Consider the following 12,584-nt stretch of genomic DNA (forward strand, 5'->3'; position numbering starts at 1 on the left):
GAAGTAGAAATATCCACCTCTTGCACTTGAGCTCATGAGTCCACATACATCAGAATGTACCAAACCCAAGAGGTCACTGGCTCGCTCACCTTTTCCAGTAAAAGATGATTTGGTCATTGTACCAAGAAGATAGGACTCACAGGTTGGAAGTGATTCACAATCACCTACTTTAAGAATTCTTTTTTGAGCCAACCTGTTTATCCTGTTCTTATTGATATGACCTAGCCTACAGTGCCAAAGGTAGACTTCTGACACATTATCTATTCTAGGGTGTTTACCGGAGGTTTGAACCACATTAACAGGTTGTGATAGAAAGTAAATTCTATTATTAAGTTGTCCAACAAATATTGTAACATCATTCAAAATGATATTACAAATATTTTTTTTTATTAAAAATTCATAACCGTTCATGGCCAAAAGGCCTACAAAAATAATATTTAATAAAAAGCTTGGACAATAGTGACATTCACTCAGAATTATATTTCGAGAATTGATTACAAGGTTCATGATTCCTAGTGCTAGAACTGGAACTTTGCTTCCATCTCCAACATTTAGGAATCTATCGCCTTCATCAAATCTCCTACTGACCTGCAGACCCTGCATCGAATTGCAAATATGATAAGGGCTTCTGGTATCCAATACCCAGGCAGTAATATCACAAATGAAAAAGTTGCAAGGTGTTATCATATAAGTACCTTGCTTCTTCTTCGGCCTGTTCGGGTCCAGGGAGGTAATGTATAGAGGATAGTTCCTCTTCCAGTGCCCCTGCTTCTTGCAAAAGAAGCACTCCGTCTGGCTCTGATCGGGCTTGCATTTCTTGGTCTGACCCTATGCAAACGTCCCAGCATGCAGCTGCACCTTCTTATTCTTCTTCTTCCCTTTCTTAAAGGGTCGACGACAAGAAGAAGACCCTCCCACAACATTCACCGACTCCTTATAGAGCTAGTGATCCTTCTCAAAGTTCTGCAGCAACCCCAACAAGTCATGGTAGTTCACTGCAAACTTTGTCATCCGAAAATGAGTAAGGAAGGGGAGGAAGGACTTGGGCAATGAATTAAGGATCGCATCCTTACCGAGCTGTTCGTGCAGGGAAAAGCCCAGTTTACTGAGGTGCTCAATCATTTCGATCATGTACAGTACATGATCAATGACTGAGGCTCCATCCCTCATCCGAGTATTGAAAATGGCACAACTAGTTTTGTGCCTTTCAATATCATCAGGCATGCCAAAGGAGTCGTTCAACATTTGAAGCATCTCCTGTGGCTGGGCGTTCTCGAACCTGTGGCTGAACTCATCATTCATTGCCACCAGCATAATGCACCGAACGGTGGTGCGATCGTTGAACCACTTCTGATAAGTGTCTCGGACCATCCCTCTAACGTTTGGGGCTGGCTCCTCAGGTGCCGGATCCGTTACTACATAAAGGATCCACTCATGCTTAAGGACGATTTTTAATTTTTAATACCAGCTATCAAAATTAGGTCCCATGATCTTGTCATTATCTAATAATGACCGGAGGGACAGGGTAGTGGCCATAGCTGCATAAAAGAAAACCAGACCTCTATTAGTACATAAACTATTAATACTAAAGACTTGGACTTTAGTCTAAAGTTTCTCCCAGTATTTTTATGAACTGGTAGCCTCAATCTTCAATTCGAAGAATTACTTTAATTTCTTAGTGGGTACTAGAATCCACACAGACTACACACGAGCCCAACTTTGGTTGGTCAACCCATGTACATCTATGGGTAGGTTCATAACCAGTAGTTTCTCTAAACAACTTCTAGTAATTGATTTTGCCCCAGAACCTAATCAGTATGTTTTGGCCTCCACTGAAAAAAGATCTGGTTAGGTCCAACCATTAACATGATTTGATTTGGTGAGTCGGACTAATAAATGATCAGGCCCGACTTTGGTCGGCCAACCTGATCACCATCAGAAAGACTCAAACCAAATTATCATATTATGAATGATAATTCCATTAGTCAATAAGCACCAGGCCTTTGGGCCTCCAATGATTATTAAACTAATGGACTCAATATCACTCACTTAATGGGAGGCTATGACTTAGTTATCAATATAACTTAATAATTTTTAGGGACCTAATAATTTATTTTTTTGAGGATTTTATTAAAGGATAGATAAGAAGAAAATATCCAGCCAATTTCAATCCTCCCACTGACTTCACCAAGTCAGATTAAAAAGGATTTAATTAAACCTGGCATTAGGAGCACCTAAATCAGTCAAACTGATTTACCTAATGACATGGGTGAGCCCTAATCACCATGTGATCTAATCAAAATCTAATTCACCAGGTTGGCCAGGTAAGTGAGATCAGTGGTGGGGATAAGCCATTAACTCGTCAGAGATCAAATCACTGTGAGTAGCTCCCGCTTAAAAATCACTGGTCAAACTGCCAAACTTACCTTAGACACCAATCGATTCATTAGTTTTAATTTGATCAACTTAGTAAATAGGGTTTCACCGCGTAGCCATGAATTAAGTCCATCTTGGTCTAGTTAAAGATATGGACCCATTCAACTACAACTATTGGAGTTGAGTCTAGAGTATCTTTGACCTAATCTAATTCAACTTTTGATTAGATTTGACCAATTACTCTAATTTAGTCTATTTCTTTAAGCTAACCTTAGGTCTAACCCAATTATGGACCTAATCTATCTAACCCATTGATCCACAAGTTTATGCAATTATCATAGGTCTTAATTCACAATTCTAAACCTACTAGACAACACTTAATTCTTTTAATTAAGTATTTGGGCTGATGGGTCAGGATTTGGTATTTTGAAAATAATTTTTAAATTTGAAAGATTTTATTTTTTGTTCACCAAATATGTTGACTCATTTCACAAATAGATCAGCACATTTCATAAATAGCAATCCTATTGCTAATTACATAACAGAAAATAACTCAATCAAAATAAATCATGAATATTCTTTTAGATCTAATCTAACACATTCATGATAAATTTTATAATTAAACCTTTACAATTAATTCCTTTCGCTGTTTCATCTGCATGGGATATAATTGCAGCGGCACCCCTACCACCATAGGAGACCCCATCGAATGGGAGGAGAGGGCTTTTAAACCCTATTTTTCTCCTATGACCGGATGGCTAGGACAACCAACCCAATTCGATTACTTGCTACTTGGATCAAGTATATCTAAATATACCAATTTTAAAATTTAAATTTTAAATTTTAAATTTTAAATTTTGAATTTCAAATTTCAAACAAATTTCAAATTTCAAATTTTAAATTTTTGAATTTTAAATTTTGAATTTTAAATTTTAAATTTTAAATTTTGAATTTTAAATTTGAAATTTCAACCAAATTTTAAATTTCAAATTTTGAATTTCAAATTTTTGAATTTTAAATTTTGAATTTTAAATTTCAAATTTCAAAATTCAAATTTCAAATTTTGAATTTCAAATTTTTGAATTTTGAATTTCGAACAACTTTTAAAATTCAAATTTTTGAATTTCAAATTTCAAATTTAAACTTTTAGATTACAACTTAATCTATGCATGCAAATATATATATCATATCTAAGAGCCCGCTCTGATACCATTTGTGGGAAAATTCAATGCAGGGGTAAAATGGTAATTTTAAAATTTTTTCAAAATCATAATTTTACAGTAAAAAAATATTAATTAATCTAATTAATTAACATGAATTTATCCTACATTAGGATCTAAATATGATATATAGTATGCATGTATTTAAATTTAAAATTCGAATTTGAACAATAAACACTTTATTGTAATGTGATCAGAACACAATACCTTTGTGTGGATAGTAGATCGCCGTAAGCTGATCACCGTCGGGAGAATCTGATCATCACGATGTAGCCACACAGCGTGTCTGGCCTCTGTGGATCGTCTACACGAAGCTTCCGGTCTGATCGACTCCTCACGAGTGCTAGCTCGTTGTAGAGCTCTTTTGACGGCCGATGCTGATTGAACTCCTTCGATCGATGTCTGTCGATTCTTTGAAAGCTTCAGATTGTCAACAGATGTACTTGAGAGGATGTTGAAGATCTCCCTGAGATTTTGTGGGCTCACGATACTCGTAACTTACTTTCTCACTTCCCGAACCCCAGGCTAAAACTCTAGGGAACTCATCAGAAACCTTGCACCCACTTTTCTTTCTTTTTCTCTTAGAAGGATATGGACTTCCTTCTCATGCACAAGACTTCTCACGCCCCAGAATTTTTCTTCAAAAATCTTTTTCTTGCACGCCCCACTCTTCTCCTCCTTTTATAACAACGTCAAACATCCTATCCAAAAGAAAAGATAAAGATGAGTAATTGCACATTTGAATTCAAATCAAATTTTGAATTCAAATGGACACCAACTCATCCCTTATCCACTAAAGGCATGAGGCATGGCTTAAATTGTGCATGGAGTGATTTCATGAGAAATCTTTTCTCATGTAATAAATGGGGCGTAAAAAAAAGGATAAGGCGCAAAGATTGATTGCCCATTCAAATTCAAATTTTATTTTGAATTTGAATGGCCAACCAATCAACCTTATCCATTCATATGGCACATTAAAGTGGGGCGTGGAGAGGGCTTAGCATGAGAAAAAAATTTATGAGAAGTTCCTTCTCATGAATTCAAATGGGTGCAATAGAAGTGAGGTGGCGCATGGAGATTGGGTCAAGGTGGTTTAATTATTTAAACCAACCTAATTGAACCAAATAAGTTAGGTCCAATTAGACTAATTTAAATCTAACTTAATTAGGCTTAATTAGGCTCAATAAATTCCTAATCAAATCAGGAATTGACTAAGCCCAACCCCTGATCAAATCAGGGACCAAACCATCTTGACGATTAGGTCAACTCTTAACCTAATCGGGTCAAACCCAACTGAATCCAATTCAATTGGACTTGATCCAAAAAATAATTACTCAGTCAAATTGAGTTAATTAGTGATCAAATCACTAATTAAACCTTTCATAAATACTGAGTCCAAATTCGATGGGCAATCGGGCATCAGAATTCATCAATATATAATCCTGATCGAAAAGTCCCAACCAGTGGGACTCTTGACCCTGGTACCCATAATGTGTGGAACTCGTGATCAGAAAATTCTGATTCTCGATCACTGAGTCCCAAACATGTAGGATTCTACATCAGCCATTAGATCAGATAGAAACCTCTAATGTGTGTGACCCCGTAGGTTCGAACCTAAGTCGGTAGCACAGAAATCATTTCCTGTACTAATCGAAGTGACCATCTAGCAATGGTATCCGACGTCCGGATAGGTCGAAGAGTCGCAATCGCAACACTCAAAATCTACATGAATATGGTTACTGTATAATTCATCCTTTTGATCCATGTATTTAGGACAACCCTGATTCTCGATCACTGAGTCTCAAACATGTAGGATTCTACATCAGCCATCAGATCAAATAGAAACCTCTAATGTGTGTGACCCCGTAGGTTCGAACCTAAGTCGGTAGCACAGGAATCATTTTTTGTACTAATCGAAGTGACCATCTAGCAATGGTACCCAACGTCCGGATAGGTCGAAGAGTCGCAATCGCAATACTCAAAACCTACATGAATATGGTTACTATATAATTCATCCTTTTGACCCCTGTGTTTAGGATGACTCAGGGTTAAACTGTCAACCCTGATCAGATCATCCGAATCATGCTCAACTCAAATAGTCCTGTGACTCCTCACAAGGACTACCCTGGCCAAAGTTTTGCTAAATTGAAACATGACTGTACACAGCTCCTAAACTGGAGTGGTCAATCCCATCTTGACACACGCACCGACAAGTCAAGTACTTGACTACACCCAGCAGCCTTCCATCACTGAATTAAAAATTTAGGTAGTCCAGTGCCTAAGTACAGTGAGTTGCTTGCAAGTCACCGTGGCGGTCTCAGGTGGGAGGGATATTTATATCCATATTCCATCGGAGCAAATCTTGACAGCAGAAATAGCTCTGGAGTCGGTCACGTTCAGTACAGATGTACCCTTACATCTCACTTGTATGCCATACCAGTGTCTCCACACTCATTGGTTAAGAGGACAACCAATCTATATGGCACACAATGACCTATGCTTGATAAATGTTGTCATCCTTGGTAACAACGTATCATTTGGTCGTGAATAGATTTAAGGACTAAATGACAAATCCTCCTTTGTCGAGCTAAATAGTCCTAAGAACTTCACCACAACATAGGAGTTCATTAGAAGATGAAATATTTTATGATGAAAAATATCAAAATAATTTTTATTAATTCATAATTCATGTACAAATATAAAAATGAGCACAACTGTCAACAGGCTGACGATTGGCTTTGGGACACTATTCCCAACAATTCGGCCTCCTCCCGCCCAAGGGCCGCAGACAGTTCTACCATGGTCCCCCTCATGGAGTGGAGCTCGTCGGAGCCTTGTACAGAGGCAGGCTGGACTCTCTCAGATAACTTCCTCTGAAGATGGGCAACTTCGTCGGTTGCCGTCTGGAGCTTCCTTCGATAGTCCTCTAGTTGCCCGCACCAGCCGACTTGATAGGCGTTGTAGTTCACCTCAGCATCCTGCAGCTACTTTTGAAGGTCGGAGAATTTGATTGACCAGTCTTGGTCACGTTTGGCCTGAGTTGCGAGCTAGGATGAGCTTCCTTCCAACTGGCCGATCTTTTCTCGTGCAGCTGCCAGCTTAACTTCAAGAGAGCTGATCTTGGAAGCCTGAGTCCAAGATCGATCGCTGGCACATTTTTGGAGTTCCTTAAGCTCTGCCACGAAGTCAGCCTTCCTCCGGGTGTATTCCATGAAACCCTTCTTGTGGAGGTCCCGAAAGCGAGTAGCCTCCGCAGTGACCTCTGAATGGCTCTCCCTCAGTCGGTAAAGTTCATCTTCTAGCTTATTGAATTTCTTTGTCAACTGACGAACTTTCCTTCTGAGGTCTCGAATCATCGACTTCAAAGGAATCCCCTGTGGCAGGGGAAGAGCTTCAGTAGGGCACTGTCATTTGGAGACAAGAGCACCATGACTCAAATTAGTGCAAGAAGACAAAAGAGAAGAAAAAGAATGCAGAAGAAAAAAAGGGGGCTCTCTGTAAAGAAGAATCCAATTTCATTGATTAAATAATTTTTAAGTACAAGAGAATGAAGAAAAGTCACCACAAAGGAAAAATATAAAATTAGAGGTTTCGGACCTCTGGGCAGAAGTGAAGGGGCTCGACATCCCCGGAAGGTCGGTAGTGACGGTTGCAGCGGTCGAAGAGGTCCCGACTGGAAGAGGACTGGCAGCGGCTTTGAAAGGTCTGGCTTCATCGTCGGACGCCTCATCCAGAAAGCCGAGGTCCAGTTCAAAAAATTTTCTGACCACTTTCTCTTGGCAGAGTTCGAAACCCTTGATGAAGGTGTCCTGACCGAACTGGACCTGTAGATCTTCCATCTCGGAGGAGGCCTTGAACTCCTCCACTGCTTGGGCCCTTGCCTCCGAGATCAAGGATGGGATCCGTGCTTTCAGCTCAAAAACCTGTGCCTTCAGTTCAGAGACCTCGACCTCTGCCTTCTTTCTCTCCTCCTCCAAGACGGTCCTCAGATTGGACGAGGTTTGTCCTTCCTTTTGCAGCGCTTCCTAGAGACTTATGACCTCGACAATCTTCTCCTCGAGGCGGGCGGCCTCAGCCAGGCGACCTTCCTCCGCCCGAGCTGCCTCCCTCTTGGCGATCTTCACCGCCTCGACGTTGGCGACAAGCTGGTGTCCAATCTGCAAGAGAGGTCGGGGAGTCAATATAAAGGCTAAGGAGTAAATTAAGTAAAGAAGCAAGAAAGAAAAAAAAGTGAATTAACCTACTTTAAGAAAAGATCCCAGAGAGTCCCAGACCCACAGCTCAGGATCAGCAAGGACGATCCTCTAGACGACCTCGGGCAGAATGCACCCTTCTACTAGCCTCTTTATTAAATCCCTATTGTTGAAGGGATTTTTCCCCAGGTCTTCTTTGGAGCCGCTGGCCCCCTCGACGGCAGCCTTGCGGCTGCAGCTCTTGTGAGCCAGGGTCTTCTTTCTCCTCCTCCTTTCAGCCCCGGGTGCCCCCTCGGGATGAGCCTCTGGAATGGGATCCTCGACCGGAGGGCTCCTTGAAGAGGCTCGGGGGACTTCGGGTTCGACGTCGGAAGGGGCATCGATGGCAACGGCCACCTGAGCAAATGCGGTCGAGCTTGTCTCTTCTGTCCTGGTTCTTTTTGCCGACCCCGAAGTCGAGGCACCTTTTTTTTTGTGGGTCTTGAGACCCTGGGCTAACCTCCGAGCCACGTCTGCGTCCATGTCTGCAATAAAAGAAGATCAACACGGCTCAGGGATAGAATAAGAGAAAGGGGAAGCAGCAAAAAAAAAATAATAATAATGGTACCGACAGGGTTAAGAGGACTTAGGCCGATGTTGAACAAGAGTTATTCCTTCAGAAGTTCAGAGAGGAGGGGGGCTTGATAGGCTTTGAGCTTTTTGGAGGCTTCGAGGTCGTCCCTTTCCAGGCTAGAAGCCCGACGGACGGAATCCCTCAAAGAGCCCCAAGGGGGTAATCCCAGCTCCAAGGTCGGGCATCAGACATAGAAGAACCTCTCCTTCCAGTTGTGGATAGAAGAGGGGGCGCATTTCAGCAACCCCTTTTATCGAACTAGGGGGAGAAGTACCACTAGTCCTTTGCCGAAGGGTGATGCTTGAAGGTATAAAAATTCCTAAATAGAGAAAGGGTTGGCTGGACTTTGGCTAGGCGATAGAGGGAAAGAAACCCTATCAGAAATCTAAAGGAGTTCGGTGCTACAGAAACTAAAGAAATGTTTAAAAAGTGGAAGAGAGCGATGACAAAAGGTGGAAGCAGAAGTCGAAGTCCGGTGCAGAAAGCCTTTTGATACAAACAGAAGCAGCCAGGGGGAGGAGCGCTGGCCCGGCCAGTTGGCCCGGGAAGCTCCAGCTTGTACTCCGGAGGAACCCTGTATGGAATCCTAATCGGTGAGAGTTCCTCCGGGGTCAGAGAACAGGAGATGGTGTCTGGTACAAAGATCGGATGAGGTTTATCTACAGAACTGAGGTTTTCGAGAACTGAGCTGGATGAACTCCTAGAACTACTAGAGGAAGAAGTGCTGGAGGACATTATGGATCGAGCAAAAATTTTAAAAATCCCAAAAAAATTGAGAAAAATAAGAGATGGAGCGCTTGCGAAAAACTGAATAGGCAAAATGTAACAGAAGAAAAACGAAAGAAGAACAGCAAAAGAAAAAGCAAAGAGGGGAGTTCTGGAACTAACCTAGACTGATCCGAGAAGTGCAGAGATGCAGAGAAGGGGATCGACTCGAAGAATGCCTAAGGCCGAAAGAGATGGAGCTCTCGGGGAAGAAGAAGAAGGGCACCAACAGGAGGCAAAGTAAAATTCCTGAAAGGGGGGAGAGGGTTTAAATAGGCAATAGGGCCCGGTGCAGTAATGATTGCGGATCTCCTCTGACCGACCTACACTCGCCGCGTGTCCCACTCACCATGACAGGCTGCTAAAAATGACTGACAGCTGAGAAAATCATTATTGTGCCGCACCTAGAGCCACGCTCCGGTAAAAATTCTAAAAAAATCTTTTCGGATCGCCTTGATTTGAAAAGACTCCGGTACCAGCACGCCAAATGCCAAAATATCTGGAAACCACCGAGTATAAAAATCGAGGGGGGCATCTTCAGCTGTGAGAATTTTTCTGTACTTTCTTTATTCAGAATCCGAACTCGAAAGTAGGGGGACTGATGTTGGGTATAAAATACTCCCAGCCGAAGTTTGTAAAAGACCGACCCTTTCAGGACTTTTCTGGCTTCCGACCTTGTGTAACATCTTTTTAATCTCCCTCGACCATCCGGACTTCTCCAACAATGAGCTTCTCCATTCATCTATCGGACTGCTCCAAAGGCTCTCTGGGCTTCACTATCAGCCGACCTTCTACAGTGATCAACTATTCTCCGAATCCCTTCCAGACTTCTTCTGGCCACGGACGACCCTACTCCAAACTTCTTCCGGACTTCATCAATATCTGAGCTTCTCCGATAATGAGATTTCTACAGTAACCAGACTCCATCCAAGTTTCTATGACGGTCGATCGCCTTTCGGATTCCACCCGAGCTCCTGCGAGAGTCAAACTTCTACAGCAAGCAGTCTACTCCGAACTCCTACTGCATGCGGTCTACTTTGAATATCTACTCCGGATCTCAAACGAGCTTCTACAACGGGACAGGCTCCACCGGCTAGGTCACTGCTCCGAGCTTCCACAACAACTGATCTTTGATCGAGCTTCTACAATAAGCGGCCTCCTTTCAGCCTTCTGCAAGAACTGGACTCCGTCCGAACTTCCATAGTGGATGGATTTCGGATGAGCTTCTACAACAGATGGACTTCGACAGCTGGATTTCTACAACGATCGATCACCTCTGGTGTCTGCCAAACCTCCCCAGCCATCAACCTTCAATAGAGTCAGTCAAACTTCAACAACACCATTCAGACCTCCACAGGATCTCCAGACTCCTCCAGCGGATGAACCTCCCCAATGCCATCCGAAGTCCACTGCTGGCTAACCCTCTGCCAGATTCTTCATGAAACCGGACTTCCCCAACAGAAAGTCCTCGTCCGAGCTTCTACAGCAGATGATTTCCACCTACAGCATCAGTGCTCTAGGCACCCAACAACAGTAGACCCATCACAACCTCGAAAACATCTAAGCTTTTTCTAGATTGATGAGATAGAGAGCCATTCCGCTCCATCAGACATCCCAGTCGAGCGTCAGTCGACAGATCCGAACTCTCTGGCAAGTCGCGATAATGGCTGCTACCCTACTCCACACTCTGTAATGGATTCTGCATGGCTCCACCACTCTCTGGCAAGTCACGACAATGGCCACTACCCTACTCCACTCTCTGCAACAGATTTCATGTGGCTCCACCACTCTCTGACAAGTCGCAACAACGGACACCACTCCACTCTCCATAACAAACTCCACATGGCCCTGAATGGCCCCTGATGCCATTACTCTCCGTAACGAACTCCGCGTGGCTCTGAACGGCCCACTACTAGGCGGTTACAGATGTCGCTGTCAATCAGTTACACTCTCTATCTATAAAAAGGGACCCCCAGATATATTTTTCTCTAAGCTCTAAACTCTATCTCGAAACTCTGCTAAAATTCTCACTCGAGCACTCCATTTCTGTTGAAGCAGAGTACTGACTTGAGCATTGGAGGGTCTTGTCGGAGTACCCCCAACTCTGATTTAGACTTCCCTTACAGGTCCCGACGGTGGCTGTGGTCATCTCAGCTCCAGCTTCTCCGACTTCGGTGGAATTTTGCACCAACAGGGACTGTCCAGCTTATGTCAAAAATATTTTTGGACATAAGCTTAGTGCTAGATCAGACAAGTGTAGGTCTATAGGGTATCCTAAGAAAACTAATGGATACTATTTCTACCATCCTACTGATCAAAAAGTATTTATTAGTAGGCACGCCACTTTCTTGAAAAATAAACTCATCCAAGAAGGAGGTAGTGGGAGGAATATTGAACTTACTGAAGTTCATGATCTACAAATTGATCTAAAAATACCAGTGGTTGGACCACAAGAAGATCCTCAATCAGAAGTACCTAAAGATGAGGTATATCCACAATACACACCTTCTCTCTGAAGGTCAGATAGAGTGTATCATGTACCTCTGAGATTTGATGACAATATGATCAACATCATTCAAGACGATGATCCACTAACCTATTCGGAAGCTGTCATGAGTAGAGACTCAGACAGATGGCTGAAAGCTATAAAATTTGAGATGGATTTGATGTACACCAACCAAGTGTGGACCTTAATTGATGCACATGAGGGTGTGACCCCAATAGGGTGCAAGTGGATCTTCAAAAAGAAGATCAAAGCAGATGGCCAAATAAAAACCTACAAAGCTAGGTTGGTGGTGAAGGATTTCAGATAAAAGCAAGGAATTGACTATGATGAAACCTTCTCACCAGTGGCTATGCTCAAGTTCATTAGGATTTTGCTTGCTATAGCAGCATACTATGATTATGAGATCTGACAGATAGATGTCAAGACTGCATTCCTCAATGGTAATCTAGAGGAAGAAGTCTATATAACTCAGCTAGAAGGATTTGTCTCAAGTGGGAGGGCAAATCAAGTATGCAAGCTAAAGAGATCCATCTATGGATTAAAGCAGGCTTCGAGGAGTTGGAACATCTGATTTGATATAACAGTCAAAGAGTTTGACTTTATCAAAAATAAGGATGAACCATGTGTGTATAAGAAGATAAGTGAGAGTGCCATTGTCTTCTTGGTTTTGTATGTCGATGACATACTGGTCATTGGAAATGATATCCCAATAATGCAATCGGTCAAGACTTGGCTATTGAATAAGTTTTCCATGAAAGACTTGAGTGAAGCATCCTATATACTAGGTATAAAGATCTATAAAGATAGATCTAAAAGGATTTTAGGCTTATCCCAATCACAGTACATAGATCTCATATTAAAGAGGTTTAATATAGAGGCTAGTAAGAGAGGTTACCTGCCTGCAAGTCATG

The sequence above is a fragment of the Elaeis guineensis genome, chromosome 1, assembly GCF_000442705.2.
Source record: "Elaeis guineensis isolate ETL-2024a chromosome 1, EG11, whole genome shotgun sequence".
NCBI lineage: Eukaryota > Viridiplantae > Streptophyta > Magnoliopsida > Arecales > Arecaceae > Elaeis > Elaeis guineensis.